Source organism: Camellia sinensis, unplaced genomic scaffold (genome assembly GCF_055761805.1).
Source record: "Camellia sinensis isolate YWXY unplaced genomic scaffold, ASM5576180v1 Unanchor4, whole genome shotgun sequence".
In the NCBI taxonomy this organism is placed as follows: Eukaryota; Viridiplantae; Streptophyta; class Magnoliopsida; order Ericales; family Theaceae; genus Camellia; species Camellia sinensis.
In genome coordinates this window covers 12,548,365-12,566,617 of record NW_028129277.1, presented here as the reverse complement: position 1 = coordinate 12,566,617, position 18,253 = coordinate 12,548,365, and the positions used below count along the sequence as shown (strand labels likewise).

General features: G+C 36.5%; 1 pseudogene across 1 annotated transcript; it reads right to left on the bottom strand.

Annotated features, from left to right (window-relative positions):
• Positions 1-350: 350 nt before the first annotated feature.
• On the bottom strand, positions 351-10,686 carry LOC114286375 (phosphatidylinositol 3,4,5-trisphosphate 3-phosphatase and protein-tyrosine-phosphatase PTEN2A-like; annotated as a pseudogene). The gene is made up of 10 exons (XR_014358817.1): positions 10,590-10,686; positions 9,203-9,259; positions 8,767-8,832; positions 7,990-8,167; positions 7,773-7,859; positions 7,630-7,693; positions 4,216-4,269; positions 1,862-3,449; positions 1,609-1,726; positions 351-1,249 (listed from the first exon to the last, which is right to left on the bottom strand). The product of XR_014358817.1 is annotated as a phosphatidylinositol 3,4,5-trisphosphate 3-phosphatase and protein-tyrosine-phosphatase PTEN2A-like (transcript).
• Between the last annotated feature and the right edge of the window lie 7,567 nt (positions 10,687-18,253).

Genomic DNA, 18,253 nt, shown 5'->3' with positions numbered 1-18,253 from the left:
GAGACCTTAATTTGTGTCATTCATCATTTTGTGTTGATCTTATCCTTCCAGCAAGATTGAATGGTAATGACATCAGTGTTTTTTCAGTTCCTATGTTATTATGAGTTGTATAAGAAAATTAATTTTCTTGCAAATTTCACCATTTTCCTACTAAACAAATTTAGATTTTTTTTTTTCTTCCACTTTTTACCATTTTCATCTTAACCAAGCCTAACATAGCAGTACTAGCAACAGAAGCCTCTGAGTTTTCACTATAGAACTTTCAGAGCAAATTTTTAATACAGTAAAATAGTTGGGTGCGGGGTCAAACTGTTATGATCTATGCTAACTTGCAAAGAAGAGAGTCAATGTGACCAAAAAATATAAACGAATTCAATAGATTCAATGTAAATACTTTCCCACCTAAAGCAGGAAGAATAAAGACACAAAAGTGAAAAATTGTTTCCAAATTGTTCAACTACAAGAGTTTGGAACACAAATGTACTCACTAGATGAATCTCAATGGTACTTCACTCGCTTTCAAAATCTTTATCATCTCCAAAAGTAAAAACACAAGCATCAGCTGCAATTGCTTTGATGTCGTCACTCATCCTTCCCGACTCCAATCTCCCAGCCCCATCAATTTTCGCTTCATTGGACACATTACTCTGCCTAGACTCCTTGCTGAGTGACAGAGCCGTCATTTGATGATCCACTCTTGGGCCAGATTCAAGATGTGCATGAGGTCCAGCTCCAGAGTCTGCTCGAGCTTGACTACTCTTTGAAGACACGGTTTCCTGTCCATCACTGTCAGAGAATACATCATCGTCATTGTCTTGGTTTTCAGAAACATTACTTTGATTGGGAGTAGTGGTCACTCCGTCACTTGACGAAGGAGAATTTCCCACTCTTCCATCAGATCCCTTGCTCAGCTATTCAGCTTTTTTCTTTATTGGAATAGAACCGTCGTAGTCTATCATCACGATTTCAAGCTGGAATCCCGGGGAGGAATTTTCCTTTGCAAAACACAATCAGTGAACCTCGGATCTGAGTGAATAAAAGCTAAAAAGCAAGTGACGAGAGGGAGAAAAGATCTACTGTTAATACGTCTACTTCTCTCACATTTAAACAACACATACAAAGAAGAAAAAAATTCACAGATATGTTGTGGAAAATATCATAATGGATCATGAACTGAAAGTGTCACAACATGAAGGGTGCACTATTTACCTTGTCAAACGCATCAAGATCCAAATCGTATATCATAGTTCTGTTTTCCATCATTGTTGTATTCAACAAACAGAAAAAATAAAAATTTAAAAGAAAAAATGAATGAATGAAATGTAAAATCTGCATTCCTAGTAGAAATTGAGGCCTTGGAAAGAACCTAATGGTTTGCATATCAATTTCTTCTGACAAAGAGAGCGATATTTATAGTGACACTTGAAATGACAAGGGAAAATATGCATACTCATTCATTGGTGGACAAAGTTGATAAATGAACCTAAAGATTTATCTTTCCTTGGCATTCTAGGCATATCTGGATCGAAATTATATGCTATTTATGGTTAAGAATGCAAGTAACAGAAACAAAAGAAGAAAGAAGGTCTAGAGACCAGTAGAAATCACCTTGGCGATCATGAAAATGGAGCTTGAAATCCCCACTCAACTCTGTCAGACCAAGTTCCCCCGGTAGGGCAAAGACCACAATCCCTTTTTTTGGTGCACGGATCCAAAAATCTTCCGGCTACAAAAATGAAACATATGTACAAGTTGAGACACATGAACAAACAAAATAATACATTACTACAAATATATTAACAAATCAATCCAAAAATTTACTCACTTTGAAAAAAAAAATTGGAATTGAAAGAATATTTACCATTAGATCCTTCGTTTTTGGATGTTTTTTCGTTGAGAATAGAATTCCTGTATAGTAGTGAAAATGTGCATGTATGAGATAGCCACATAGGAAAAGAAGAAGAAGAAGAAGAAGAAGAAGAAGAAGAAGAAGAAGAAGAAGTGAAACAGTAAAAATGGCATATTGTGAATAGCCTTTTCAACAGTGACATCAGAGTTCAAATTTCTTAAGTAGACTTTCAGTTTATTTTTAGTTTCTTTTCAGTAAAAATCCAAAAAGAGAAACAAACAAACACATCAAAACTAGAATGACAACTAAACTCGAATTTTAAGCCAATGAAACTCTTATTTCAAAGATAAATCTCATCTCACCTTCAGGCTTAACGACAATAAATCATGCATTCACGAGACAACTTTGAAAAAGTGACATATAAAAATAAACATGGCAAAGTGTAGGTACATAAAATGGTCTAGGCTTCAAAAAGTTCCCCAATAAATAGTCAAACTCAGCCTTTCAGGACTTAGCCAACAAAAAAAGTGCATTAGTTTCAAAGCTGTCGCTAATTCATTAGCCTAAAATATCTCTCCCTAAATCCCAGTGTGGACTCCAAGTTGAATAAAAAATAATTCTAGTTCTTTATTTATTTATTAAATAAATAAATAACAAATAACTGGACTCTCTTTTGGGTTTTGAATCTTAACTAGCTTCTTCCTCGTCTCCATATTTGATCTACCATGTCACCCCCTATGCTTGAACATAACTATGTACAAATCAAGTGCTTAGGGAAAGACGAGTGCAAAAAACAGTAGTAAAAAGCTCTTGAAAACAAATATATAAACAACAATTGCAAAATAAATTATGACAACTTGTTGGATTGTAGCCAAAGCAATACAAAGGCACCCAAAGTGAAATTTGCCAACTGATAATGGACCCATAAAATAAATGTAAGACTAATTATTTCTTTAGATTCAAATGTCAATGGCACTTGGGAAGAAAAGAAAGAGTAGGAAGGGGTGTCATGGATTACCGTTATGACCAGTTATAGTGATGGAAGGTGTAACGCCCCCAAAATATTACAATAAAGATAACTCATATGCGGAATAAATATGAGAAACAACATACTTTCTTATATCATAGTTCACTGTTTAACAAACAATTAAATGCATTGTAGGCTTTCATCTTTCCAAGACATTGCTTGGTTACACAAATTGAATCTCACTCATTACATCTTAAGCCCTTTGTCACACCCCAAATCCGGACATGACCGGCCGTGGCCCACAGGGACTTAGCCCAACGCACACGTAAGCCTAAACATGAACCCAAAACCATAAAGAATAAATGTGATGATAGCCCAGAAATAAATAAATCAACACTCAATCCAGTGACATACCACAAGTGAAAAACAAGTCATAACCAACTTCCTAAAAACATATATATACTAAATGGAACACAAACCGCCCACAAAATAAAATAATTCTAAATAAAATCCAACCACAATGTATGCACAAAACTCGACAAAGCAACCTAAAACAAATTAAATAAATGCCCTAGAGGTCCATGCAATTGAGTCCCCGCTACGCCATGAGTCCACTCTAAGTCCTTTTAACACCTGGAAATGGTAAACAACTAAGTCAGCTGATAGCTCAGTGAGTAGCAACATGGATAGTAAATACAGTTTTGAAAACATGGCTCAATTCCAAAATAAGATATATATCACAGAAACTAGATTGGCATACAGTTTGGTAAATACAATCTGTTTCAAAAAGAAGGTTCCACAATTCAACACTTAAAATACTCATGTCTCGCAAGAACATGATAAACAACATTTTCCACTTAAAACAGATTATAACATGAACACCAATAATTTTCTAGGTACCAATAAAAACAAATAATCTGCCACGCAATTCTCAAGGCTATAAGCCCCGTTGGATCCAATACCGATCTAAGAGTCATCCTCAGGGTGGCACCTGGGCCTTTTCTCAAAGACGATCCGATTGAAGGTCACCTAGTTATTTTTAAAGGTCTTTTCCTTACAATCGTTGAGCACTAGAGTCATCACGGCCCAACCCGGATCTGTTCCCTAGTGGCCAGAGTCACCACACACAGTGGAATAATTTCCCTGGACTAAATACACACATGGTCCCAATAATCAATACACATCAGTTTCGCAAAACATGGTAGTTCATCATTATAAACATGAGACCAAAACAAATAGTTTACAGTATGTCAAGTTCACACATGTTTTAAAAATAATTTGATTCCATTAATAATATAATAATTTATCAAAACAGTTTAGTCTTAAAACAACAATTTAATTTTCCAATAGTTTAGGGTAGGGGAACATTTATAAAAATATGTAGCATGAAACTACTCACCTGGAAACGAAATAATATAATCCTCGAATAGAGTATGAAAGTCCAACTAGTGCCCTGAACCAATATGAAAACTACACGTCACTACTAATTTAAAAATACTAAAGAATATGAACTAAGTAACCCCAAACTAAAGCGCACTAACACGGCTCAACCCAACTCACCGTTACTCTTAAATATTATCTAAGTTCATGTTCTCCAAGGTCTAAAATCACCCAAGACATGGGTTCCGGTCAAAACTTAATTAATTGTGACTTTAAGATAAAACAGAATTTCAAACAAGCCTTCCCAACCTATTCGCTAACTTTGAAAATTACAAAACCCACTCCACGCTATTTGAAAAATTCCAAAAACCTCCAGATATCAACTAATATATCCTAAGTTTCAAACCCAATTGGTTTCACTTGATTTTCTTATCAAAATAATTATCTACAATTTATAATATCCAAACAGGTTGTTTTCTGCAGCACTTTAAAGAAATTGACGGTTCTCTTAATATACAAGAGCAATCAATGCAAGGCTAAAAACGTACGAAACTAGACTCGTAACCGGTTCTAATGACACTAATTTGAGAATTTTTGGATTTATACCCAAAGAGAACAACACTCCCGAATTTACTGTTTCGGACTGGTTTCCTGGACAGATTTGAATACCTCAATTTATATGGATTTCGACTCCCAAAAATTATGAAAAAAATCAGATATCCAATTCAATATGTAATTGATCTACTGTAAAAATTTCAGATTAAAATTCATCCGTTTGATATGGTTTCTTGATTTTTAAAGTTCGTGATTATGCGCAGAATTTCTTAACTAAGAATAATACCCATTCTTTATACATGAATTTAACTCCTCAAATTTCTTAACAGTATATATATATACAAAATATATAAACCTACCACAACCTCCATGAATGAATAAAATAATAATGGAATAAGGATAAAAACAAAACCAAAAGGAAGAAGAAAGATAAAGACCTACTACATACCCAAAAATTACTCCTTGTTTGCAATCCCCTTTTCTTTTCTTCTTCTTTTCTCTCAAACTCTCTCTCTCCCTGTGGCTACTGTGGCTGCTGTTATAGTGTTGATTAGGAACCCTAGTGTTGTTATATATTGTGTTAGGCAACCTAGGGTTACTTTATATATCTAAACAAAAGGCCCTAAATTATTATCTCTTAATATTATTTTATTTTCTAACCCATTAATTTAAATAAAATATAACTATTACTAGATCAAAATATGCTTACTAATTTGGCACTTAAATTTATTTATTTATTTATTTTATATAATAAATCTTGCCTCTAAATTAAAGACTTTCACCATAAATTTATTTTAAGTTTAAAATTAATTAAAAGATCCTTCAATAATATTTAATTTGCACCTTAGAATTCACCACCAAAATATTTGAGATTGTAATATTATTATTTAATTATTTACTTAATTTTTATATTCGGGTTCTCACACCCTTAGCTTTACAAATAACAAACATGCACACATAAAGCATAAACAGGAAACTCTTGCTTCCCGAGAGTCCATCCATGCTATTGCCTTGGAGGTAACACCTCACCTGCACCTGAAAATGATATTCCCGTATAGGGTAAGCTAACAGCCCAGTAGAAATAATCTAACACAATTTATGAAGTTTAGCAAAGGTATAAATACCACGTATATAAACAATACCGATATGGAAGCATCCAAAAGGCCTACATATCCATATGTCACTGAGGCCAATCTTATTCCATGTTCCATCTATTCATTTCCAGTTCATATACACTACTCAATTCATGAGTTAAATTCATTATCTTTTAACAGCCAAATGAGACTACAACTCAATGGTTTTCAATTATGCAAAACACATATAAACACTTCAAATCTGTCATTTTACGGATATTTCGTCCGAAGGAATCGACACCCATGTATATTTTCTCAAATATGCCATTTTACAGATATTTCGTTTGCGGGAATCGGCACCCATGTATGTTTTCTCAAATATGTCATTTTACAAATATTTCGTCCGCGGGAATCGGCACCCATGTATATATATGATTTTTGAGTTTTTCACCTAGGACACTCCGGCCAACTTGCTTTCAATGGAGTCCATCCCCTTTCTCCTCCCAAATAAACATACATATACAGTGCATTTATAGACATAGTCATATGCAATGACAACCAACATTTGATTAGCATTAAATCGCCTAATCTTCGTGCAATTTCTACAACAATCATAGCTATCCTCCACCGATAGCCTAATTCATTTATCTCTAAACAAATATTCAATCTCGGATTTAATAGTTTATTCAAAACTTCCATAGGTGAGATAATACATATCCAATATCACCATTTATATCAATAATCATCCAATTTAACATATTCAATGTTAATTCCAATTATTTATACAAAATAATCATTTATTCAATTTAGGGCAAAAATCCTCCTTTTTCCAATAATAACCCAAATATCCAAAATCAACTATTTTGGTACACCAAGAGTTTATATTCAACCCCAAACATCATTTATCTCATATACATCAAAACCCCTCTTTTCATTTTATACCCAAATCTTAGATTTGTCCAAACCACAACCAAATCTCATCATCTGTACACAATAGCAAATAACTAAGCTAAAAACCATACTAGAGTGTAGAAAATCCCTACCTCAAGTGTAGAAGAAGAAAAGAGTTGAAACCCCAAAATCAACGACGATGAAACTTGATCTCCACCGCACACAACAAAGCCCTCGAGAAATTACACAACTTTAGCGAAGGAACTATCGCCAAAATCCCAATGGATTTGAAGAAATCAAAGGAAGAAGATGGTTTCTAGAGAGTGAGGCTCTAGATCTGGATATTTCTGAGTTTTAGAGAGAGAGAGGATTGCAAAAAGTGATTTGAAAAGCAGCATTCGCGACCTGATAAAGCACGGTCCGTTCGAGCGTGGAAATCCCCGCTCAAGCATGAAACCCTACGCTTGAGCATGAAATACGCTCTCCCAGTATTTTTGCAGACACAGGTCAAAGTGCAGGAACCAAACATTCTCCGCTCGAGCGGGGAAATGGACGCTCGAGCTAACAAGCAACTTCGAATGCGTCTTGCATTTTTGTTTTGAGGGGCGCTACCCCTCAACCCCGCCAAGGGGCGCTGCCCCCTAGACCCCCGCGAGCTAACCTGGCAGCTCGACCCCCGCCAAGGCGCTGCCCTTGGACCCACGAAGGGGCGCTGCCCCCTTGACCCCCGACCGGCCCAGTCGAAGTGGCAAAACATAAAAGAAGGATCGAAACCGGGATTGCTACAGGAGACCTAATCCAGTATGGGCAGTTGACGAGCCGAAATCCCCTAAGCATGCACCTATGAAGAGTAACTTTAGTACATTCTCAAAGATCAAAATGACATATTTAGGGAAAGATTATTAGAAGAGTACCTAGTCCAGGTTGATTTACACCATTGAAGTATGTTAAAAGGCGCTCAAAGTACTTTACATATCTCTGGAAAAATAAAAAAATATGAGAAGTTATTAAAGAAATGTAATGTAATTACAAGATTCAATCAAAGTAGTTGACTAACAATTTGGCTTGGAAGAATTAGACCCTTTCCATCTAGGCATCATTTCTGGTTATAGTACTCAATGCACTCCTCAGCTGTTGGGAAGAACTGTAGAAGGAAGCAAAACAGGGTAATAACAATGTTATAAAAATGGTGACACATAGAACCACTACGAATAACAATTTTCCATCTAAACACAAAGAACAGCATCTTCATGCTTCTGACTTGTAAATCTCACCTTAAGAAAGAGGAGGAGGTTAGAGATCATTAATCCTGTCCTTGCCATACCGGCTTTACAATGAACAACTACAACATTCAGAATGTCCTCCTTTAGCCATGTGTAAGCACTTTGACAAAACAGAGTTATGAGTTCAATCGGGGGGGCAATTATGGTCATCAAATGGGAAAGATGCAACCTGGAAAACACACAGGCAAATAAAACAGGGAAGAAGTTATAAAATCACTTTCCTCCTGTTTTGTCCAAAAAAAGAGGGGGGGGGGGGGGGGGGGTGGGGGCTGTTTGCTTCACTTAGCAGCAACACAAGGACACTCCTAAATTTGTCTTTTAGTTTGGAATAACTTATGTTCTTTGTTTTTAAGCACCAATATGAGGATCTAGTTTCCAATAATACGGAAAAATCTTCAATTTCATAACCATATATATATATATATAAAAGAAGGGAATCAAACACTTTTTTATGGAATTGGGAAACTCGATACAAATGCGTCAAAGAGAAATTTAATGTGCATTGTACAAGATAACAAGCTGCAACATAATCAGATCAGTATTCAAGACAATTCAGAACTTGGTCTGATTTAGGAGCAATGAGACCAACTTACTGATAATGAATAAAAAAAATGAAGCAACTAAGCATTGTTATTCAACACAATGGGCATGCTAAAAAGCTAAAATTTGGAGCTCTAGGATTAACCACTATTGATATTTAGTTAAGGCTACAATTAGTTTTGAATACAGTGAAAATGCTCAAAAGATAAATGATGGTGAAAATCGCACCTTCCCTTCAAATAATGAAGCATCATACAATCTCTCCGAACAAAGATTGGATACTTTGTATTTTCCCTGCATATAAAAGGTTAATTGTAGATATCAGGAATTCCGAGTAAATAACAAATGATATATGCAGTGAAAATGAGCCCACAAACATCAAAAAGCGCCTTCATTCGAATGGCATTTTCCACTGAAGATAGAAAGGTGTATTGACCATGACATCATGTAGCAGCAGTCTAAGGAAGTAGAAAGCTCAAAAATACCAAATGCAATAAGACCACAGATCCATCCAAGAAATTCAGGACCATATCCATAACAATATTATGAACTTGAGGAACACCCTTGGTCACAAACAGCCCTTCTATAATTGTCACAAGAATCCTAACCCAAAGTCAAATAATGTCAAAACGTACTACTTTTGAATTCAAATTTAGATGTTTACCTTATGATGAGTTTCAAAAAACTTGATCACTTCTTCCATGTGATTGCGATAGAAACCCTGCATCAAATTTCTAAGACGGTATTAATATAAATTTATATACTTGTCAATAATCAGATTAAATCTGACACGAGCCATATTATTTGTTTATCTCAACAAATCCAAAAAATCCAGAGCTCATATCACCAGCAGGAAATCCCATAGCAATTATATTCTCAGTTATATAAGTCATATCTAGATCAAATCCTCCTTCCTGAAAAACCAGGGCATTATCAAGTTGGATCTCATCAGTGACATCTTAATTGAAAAGGAGTTATATTAAGCAAAGAAGTAATATAGACCATTGAGAAAATGCATGAAATGATTAACTTTAATGTTATAATGCTATTTGATTACACAAAAGTGACGAAACGCCATTAAAAAAACAAAGAACTTAAAATCTTCAGAATTAAAAAATTTGAAGTATGCCATATAATTTTTGGATAGAATCAATCTGTGACATCTTAATACCCAAAAATGTAATGTATCAAGCCAACAACAATGAAAGATCACATCTATTTCTAAGCATATTAAATGGCCATCATGTCAAAAATATTGGCTTGTTGTAAAGCTAATATCTTTAAAATGCTTGTAGAGCTTTGCTTACTAAGGTCAAAATCTTAGCTTACTTTTGGTTAAAGATAACAAACTGTACTGTAGCTTGAGATGAGTAAACGCTACATTTACTTTAATTCTGTATTGAGAATTTTTAAAGTGTTGTCCAGTCTTGAGGTCAATTTAAACAAGAGTTCCATTGTAAGGATTAATTTTGCTCAAGATAGATCGTGTGGGCTTGCAGGGCTGTTGGGCTAATTCCATATTTACCTATCAAGTATCTAGCCAACCAAGATGGTGAAATGCGGGATGCTAGAGTTGTTTCATCACTTGAAAGGGTAATTTATTTTGACAGTCATATGCTGTCAAAGCAGGATTATTACTGACAGTGACATGAGAAATTACTTCATTAGATACAACTTCAAAAAATATAATAGTTCTTTTGGTTAAAGGATCACATATTTCTTTTTGTAACATTTCAGTTGGAAGTAGTTTTTCAATCAACTAATTTGTTTATAGATCAAAACAAGGAAAAGCCGACAGTAAAATCCAAGACAAGTTCCCATCATTATATATACATATATACACAAATAAAGATACAATTACCCATGTGAATAACACAAAATATTAAGCACGGATTACAGACAACTATTCGAACAAGGTGACTGGTGATGAATACCTAAACAGTTCATGGGCATATATGAAACAGGAAGAGTAATTTTATTAACAAAAAATCTTAACTGAAGTTCAGAAAAAATATTTTATAATCTCAGCACTAGTGTCATTAGTAAGCTACCTGATATCTCCTTTTGTTTTGAGAGACAATATGGCGTGCCTTAACTTGGACCGCTTTCACTGCACTAGGAGAGGAGTCAACAAAACCTTTCGTCAATGATTCTTGTTAGTAATGGGCGCCCATGTGGCATGACCATTAAATTTGATTTTGAATCCTTATCCAAATAGGTTTTGATTTTGAAATCAAACCTATTTAGGATAACCACTCTTGAAACAGACGTTATCAGTTTGAACTGATATGGATAGATATTATAATATATTAAATATCTGATATATGGTTATGGGTAACCAAGAGAGAAAACAACGTAGGTTTTGTTTTCTACCCATAAACTGACTCTCTCCCAAGATACAACGATCAAGTCAATTGCACTGTGGTTTGTGTGGGTGATATTCACCATTGTAATATCACCCCACTGCTGGGATTGATTTATCAGACTCTGGAAGCACGTGATTTATCCACGAGGTTCTATCATCGAAAGGTATGATATGATTATTTTATTCCGCTGCATGTTTTGTGTTTTGATTTACATTGGTATCAGAGCCAATGATGGATATTTTCGTGCTTTCTTTTATCATGTGTATATTTATAAAAGATGTAGAGATCCAAAATATTTTATTTTTATGATCATTAATGTCATTTTTAAGAGCATAAATGATTTTATTTTGGAAAAAGGAGTCCGGCAGTACAAAAATCGGAACTGTCAGTACCCTGGAAGGCGGCGCGTGGCATTGACGCGCCACCACGCCGAAGCCACGCGCGCCCACGCGCGCCCACGCGCCTACACGCGCCGGATGCCATGCTGACGCGCCTGCACGCGCCATCACGCGCGCGTCGGCGGTGCTGTCCACGCACGCGCGCCGTCCGCGCCCGCACGCGCGCCGCGTGCTAGAGCCGCGCGCCGAGCCGAGGCTGAGCCGCGCGCCGAGCCGATCCTTGAGCCGACTTGCGCTGAGCGGCGCCGAGCCGAGCCGAGCCGTTTTTCCGCGCTGGCTTGGCTCTAAGGCTCTGTTTGTTTGTTTTTTAATTCTGAATTGCGTTAATTGGCCATAATTTATTCGTTATAGCTTTGTTTTAAGCATGGTTGGTACCCTTAGACTCAGAATTAATTTTTCTACATTCTGTAAAATTTTGAAAATTTTACGAAAATAAAAAATATTTATTCTGTGTTAATAATTCATTTTTTATGCTTTAAAATGATGCTGGTATTGCATAAATAATTTTATGGGGTTGAAATTTTTATTGTGGACTTCTGAAATGTTTTAATATCTACTGGTAATATTGTCTCATTTTATCAGTTTCTGGATTTTTTATTTCTAATTTTATGTGTATTTATTAGTCATTTAAAATTCCAGAATATTTCAGAAAAATTTCAGAATATTTCAGAACAATGTACACTTTAATTATGGCATAATCTGAATATTGAATACAGCATATTTTTTTTGGATTTGTAATATGTTGAAATTAGAAGAGCATGATTATTTATTTATTTATTAGAATTCCATTATTAAATAAATATAGCATGAGTTATTTGTAGATTTACATTAAAATGCTATTGTATGGAATTTATCATGCTTTGTATATGCCATAGTCAGTGGGAGGTTATTCGGTTGAGAGAAATCTTTGTAGATTAACTCCCGAAAACCAATATTTTGCGCATAAATTAAACTAAATTTTGGATAATTGTCACTTGTGGCGCAAGAGATGATTACGAGCATAGCGGATTTTCGATCTTGCGACTTGTGTAATATTGTCACTATTTAATTTAGATTTTTGCGGCAAAATTATATTATGCTAATCAAATTAATCCCAATGCGAATTTCTCTCTAAATTGATTTAGCTTATGGAAGTTAATTTGGTTGACCTAAACTTAGTAGAGATGTTCAAATATGAACAAACTAATCCCATTCTTTAGATGAGAAAAAGTCTTGGAGACTTTAGGTCAAACCTTAATTGAGCCAAAGTAAGGAAACATGACTCAAAATCGCCGTGTTTTTGTTGCCTTGTTTGGCACAATAAAAACTAATGTGTGCGCTATAGTTAGCGGCACGATACATAGTTTTGGTTGGCGAGTTTTGGAGTTATGAAATTAGTAAGCCCTCAATAGATCTGTATATGATCTTGACTAATGAGCTGCGCGGATTGACTTTGTAATTTGACTTGTAAATAATGTTACATCATTGGATGAAGTAACATTCAAGAGTCACGTCATCCAAGAAATGCGAGCTTAAATAAATTAGTCATTAAGTGTAAGACGAGTAGCCAGTACGAGCAGTGTTTTGCTCTCTACCCAATTATTGGGAGTGGATTGAGCGAAATTTCATGCACTATAATAGTGTGCGTTGAAATATCACGTGAAGTTAAAAGATTAGCGCTTAGAATCTGCAAAATCTATTAACACTGAGTGAAAAGATTAGCGCTTAGTGGCTGCAAAATCTATTAGCATTGCCAACTTGTCTAAGTGTGGACACTTACTGTTTCCACACTTGAGTGTGAAACATGGATGAGGTGCTTCTTTGTGTGATTCCTTTACTAGGCTAACGTTTTGAATAACATTTACCACTAAGCGCAAACGTTGCAGCATAGTAATGAAAAGGTTAAGGCTGACAAGGTTGTTATGACTCTAAGAATTTAACGCATCGCTTGTAAGAGCATTGTGTTGAATTAGACTCTTTAGCCTAATTCGCGCTTAAGTTACTTCAGGAGCTATCATAGTTGATAGCTTATTCTCTCCTTCTTGTGGATAGTAGAATTAATTGCAAGTAACTATGAAGCGAGAAATAGAGATGGCAACAGGAGTATCGTCATCTTTCAACTAGATGTATTAAAGTGTATGGAGAATAAAATTGACTTGAAGGTGCAGGGGATTAGCACTTACTAGTTAAATTTGCGACTTAGGCGCAGTTGATATCTCCATGACATCCTTTTTATGATCTAGTGAATATGACTTAGTCGTGAGTCATTACCTAGTTGGGCCTAAACTTTTAAAACTTGTCTTCGAGAACTCACACATTAAGATGATTGGAATTAGTTTATGACATTGGTCATGAACCAGTGGCTTATTATACTTAATCACATTAATGAGATGATGACACGATGGTTTGAGTAGGCCTTCTCGGGCCCACTCGCTTATGACATCCTGCTCTCATGTGAATGTGTAACTTTGTTCGTAATGGGTGCGCACAAATAAGTAGGAAAGCCGCAGAAGGTCATTTGTTTTGGCGCATTTAGTCCACTATGATATTTTGTGACTAGATATGTGTGAGGGTACAATAGCTAAGCCTCAATCTCGACACATTTATAGATTACGATACGCATCTGAGTCAAGACTATTTGATCTCCCATAAGTCAAAAGTTTTGAGATGATTTTTGACATTGCACATATGAGGTCAAGATCAATTAGATAAGAGTTTTTTGTGCTTTTAGTTTTGACCAAGGTGGCGAGTATCTATTTGAGTTATTTTTTCAGAAAAACTCTGTGAAGAGAGATGGATGCTTAGAACATTGATTATTCCTAGTACTCAACAACACACTGGTGTAGTAGAGATAAGGAATTAAATATTGTTAATGTTAGGTAGATAATGGCGCAAAATGTTTCCCAATTGGGAATTGCACTAGTTTGTTGCCTATATCCCTAACTAAGTGCCCTCCATATCAGTTTTTACACTCCATTTTGAGTAATGGGTTAGCAGAGAGCCATCTATGGGCGATCTGTAACCATTAAGCAGCTTATCTTTATTCTACTTCTCATAAGATTGCGAAGTTAAGACCTAGGGTTCTATAGCGCATTATTGTATGCTGTCTTGTAAACACAAAGGGTCGTGTGGCGCATTATTGTATGCGGTCATGCAAACCCTCCGGGTCATGTGCATATAGGTAAGCAGCTTTGTGGTAGTGTAACTAAGTCACATAAAGTTTTATTAGTAAAGGTGACGTGAATAGAGTTTTCGGAACTATATAAGATGGAGAATTCCAAGCATAGCGCTCTATGTAGCCTAGTTGAGAATGGAAAGAAATTTCCAATATCCTAGGGACAGTGGGAGCGATGTGTCTACTAATGGATTACTCCATTAGAGCAGAATACTCTACATTCTTAGTTGCGTGGTAGCAAATGTGAAAATTTTCCACGTCATCACTGGGTGATTGAGAGGGAAACATTCATGATTGCTCCGCAAGATGATAAAGAGCCTAGGATAATGCCAAAGGCTCTAGTCTCCTGTTTTTAGAAAGTGGATCAATGTTGCGCAGTTTAAGACAAAGTCTTTGAGGATTAACCATTTTTTATAATTTGGTTGACTTTCCATTATGACGCAAAACTGTTATAAAGTTATGCGTAATTTGGATAGTCATTGTTGAGGCATAAGGCTCGCTAGATACCGAATGGTCGCACCATTGAGGAAAGTGTAGACCATGAGAAGACTTCCTCCTGGGGAGTGAGGTTATTTTGACTTAGGCTATAATTGACATAAGTTCGGAACATTGATTTGTGGACATTGTGACCTGATTTCTCATTAGAGAATTGGATAAGTAGATCCGTAGGGATTTACCTTCTGCTTTTATGGTGAAAAGTTAGGAGCGCAAAAAGGTTGCTAGTTCCAATAAATCTTTTACAGCCTAAAGCAGTTATCCAAACAGTGGTTCTTAGATTTCGTCAAGCCATGATAGGGCAACGATGATCGATGAAGACCACTGAGGCATGATCAATGGTCCAAAAGAAGTTTTTCCTTACTTAGTCATTATGAGCCAGGAATTTATAAGGTTGTCGCCACCTAGGGTGGGCAGTCCTCCATTTTAGATATGATGGACATGGGTGATGTAATTCATATGCTCGGATGTACGATCCTTAGGGATTGTTTTAGGAAAATTCTCGGTTTGTCTTCGATGACTTACATAAGGAATATCCTAGAACGATTCTAGATGCAAAATTGCAAACCCATTGACTTACCTATCGGTAAAAGCCAGAGCCTTAGCTATTGAGTGAATCCTCAGATTGTCTTTGGGAGAAACAGATGACCTATATTTCTTGATTTTTTCTTTGTTGTGGGAGCCTAAAGTACGCTATGTGGGCGTATTCGGCATGATAAGTTTTATCTTTGATAAATGGTTAACTGAGTTGTTTAGACATTGACCTTGCTCATTAGACTGTGGATAAAATGCTTTATTAGAAGCATATTAATTTGCTCCTTGTAAAATTCAATGCGCTAGTTGGGCGCATCTGCGCTAGTTGGGCACATTAAGAATGAACGCAAATTGGTCACCAAAAATATCTTTAGAGAGGTTATTGCGCAAGAGGTAGTGATCTTAAATCATTTCATGTGAGGCGCACATGGTGGATTCCGTTGTATATACTTATCGCAAGAGGTGCTGATAAGGCTTATGTTTGGAATCTATAATTGCGCAAGCTGTGGTCAATTTTTTTTAAAATCGATCACTTATTTTGAGATGATGGGATGTTGACACTATTACGGTTTGTGTCATAATGATTAGCAAATGATGATGTCAGCAGGCAAGATTGGCTCACTCACACGAGCAATCGCCCTTGACGCTTGGGAGCGAGCAAGGATGAGACTGGTGGTTTATTTTTATTCGGAGCCAAGAGAGGCTTAAATCATCCACTATGTATGTCGCCTTGGTTATAACCAAGATGAGGTCGTGTTAAGGACCAAACATGGATGTTAGTACCCACTTTCCATGTTGTGCCTGTTATGATTAGCCAGATGCGAGATCTCATTTGGCGCCTAGAAGGCGAGCAAATAGAGAATTCGGGTTAAGCGCTAGAAAGCGACTAGACTAATATCTGTACGGTGTATCGAGTATGACGTCACTCTTTATGGAAGAGTTACTCCACCGTAGCATGTATTCATACTATATGTGCTTGGCGACCGAGTAATGAGGTGAGAGAATGGATCCCTGCTTCCTCACCGTGTGAGTCTTACGTGTCATTATTGATATGACTTTCATTTATGTACCCTTTTGTGACTTTTGACTATGTCATAAGGTAAGGGGTTGATGTTCTGCTACTTTGGTATGTTGCCTGCGGTCATGCATGATTCGGCCTTAAGGGACATCACTGGGAAAGCGGTCAATTCTAAACTAAATGGCATGAGTGCAAAGGGAAGATCATCTAGTATTACACCACTGTTGTATATTCACTGCCGGCAACTCACATCGCTCTGTATGAGAGGCGAATTGAGTGTGAATATATTGCAAGAATTGAGAGGGTCAAACATGCTCTTTTTGAGGGATTAGAGATGTTTTTTGGACCGGTGTAATTAGATGGGTCTGGGGTATATGAGACACTATTTCTTTTCTTTTTGGGTTGATGTCTCTATGCTGGCTCATTTTGAGTTTCTAGTATAGAGCTCCCACATGCAGGTGTTCTCAGCAGTCGCACGGTGCAGTGGCTAGTATGAGATTGTTCGTTTTTGGGGAGATTGAGATAGAGATGTGGCAGTGTCATGCCAACTCATGTGCGAGTGGGAGATGTTAGTAATGGGCGCCCATGTGGCATGACCATTAAATTTGATTTTGAATCCTTATCCAAATAGGTTTTGATTTTGAAATCAAACCTATTTAGGATAACCACTCTTGAAACAGACGTTATCAGTTTGAACTGATATGGATAGATATTATAATATATTAAATATCTGATATATGGTTATGGGTAACCAAGAGAGAAAACAACGTAGGTTTTGTTTTCTACCCATAAACTGACTCTCTCCCAAGATACAACGATCAAGTCAATTGCACTGTGGTTTGTGTGGGTGATATTCACCATTGTAATATCACCCCACTGCTGGGATTGATTTATCAGACTCTGGAAGCACGTGATTTATCCACGAGGTTCTATCATCGAAAGGTATGATATGATTATTTTATTCCGCTGCATGTTTTGTGTTTTGATTTACAATTCTAAAACACTTAATTGTGCAGTTGTTGAGGTGCCTTCAGCTCCCTCACTTTTCCCAGAAGCTTTTGCAGGTAAATGCAATCCCATACTACTGGCAAGACGAGCAAAGGTAGACTTCGCAGCATTTCCAATCTGTGAATCCTCTTGCCCTGGCTGTGGAAGTTTAATATTTTTGGCCCAAGATGAAATGCTAGAAGTAGGTAGCCTAGAAGATGAGCCATCTGCAGAACTATCTTGCCCAGAGACAGCTGGAGCAGAAGCTTTATCACCAGAGGCTTTACCAGGATGCAGAGATGATGAATCAGCAATTTCTGAATTCATTCTGCTAACAAAACATATGTGGTCTGAAAATTGGTCCAAATATGAGGCCCAATTAAACAGCAGGAAAACAGATCACTGTGCTCAAGTAGGAACTAGAAGTCCACTTGAAGTATAAATTAAAACTAAACATAGAAGAACTACACATGTTACACCTGGTTCAGTAAAAATAAGAACTACATGTTTCATGTAGAAGATTATTTATGAGATCTGCATTGATCGCCATTACATAGAATGCAAGTTTAGTGGTTGATATTATTGCATGCCCCAAGTAACAAAATTATAGGTTGCCTTGTCCAAGACACACCGACACTAAAAGTATGTAGACAGCCAAACATGTCCTATTATTTTTAAATTTTTGTAGAACTGGACATGTTTTGGACACTTGGGGGCCATATGTGTTCACCGCTTGCGCGCACATAAACCACATTGCAAGTTT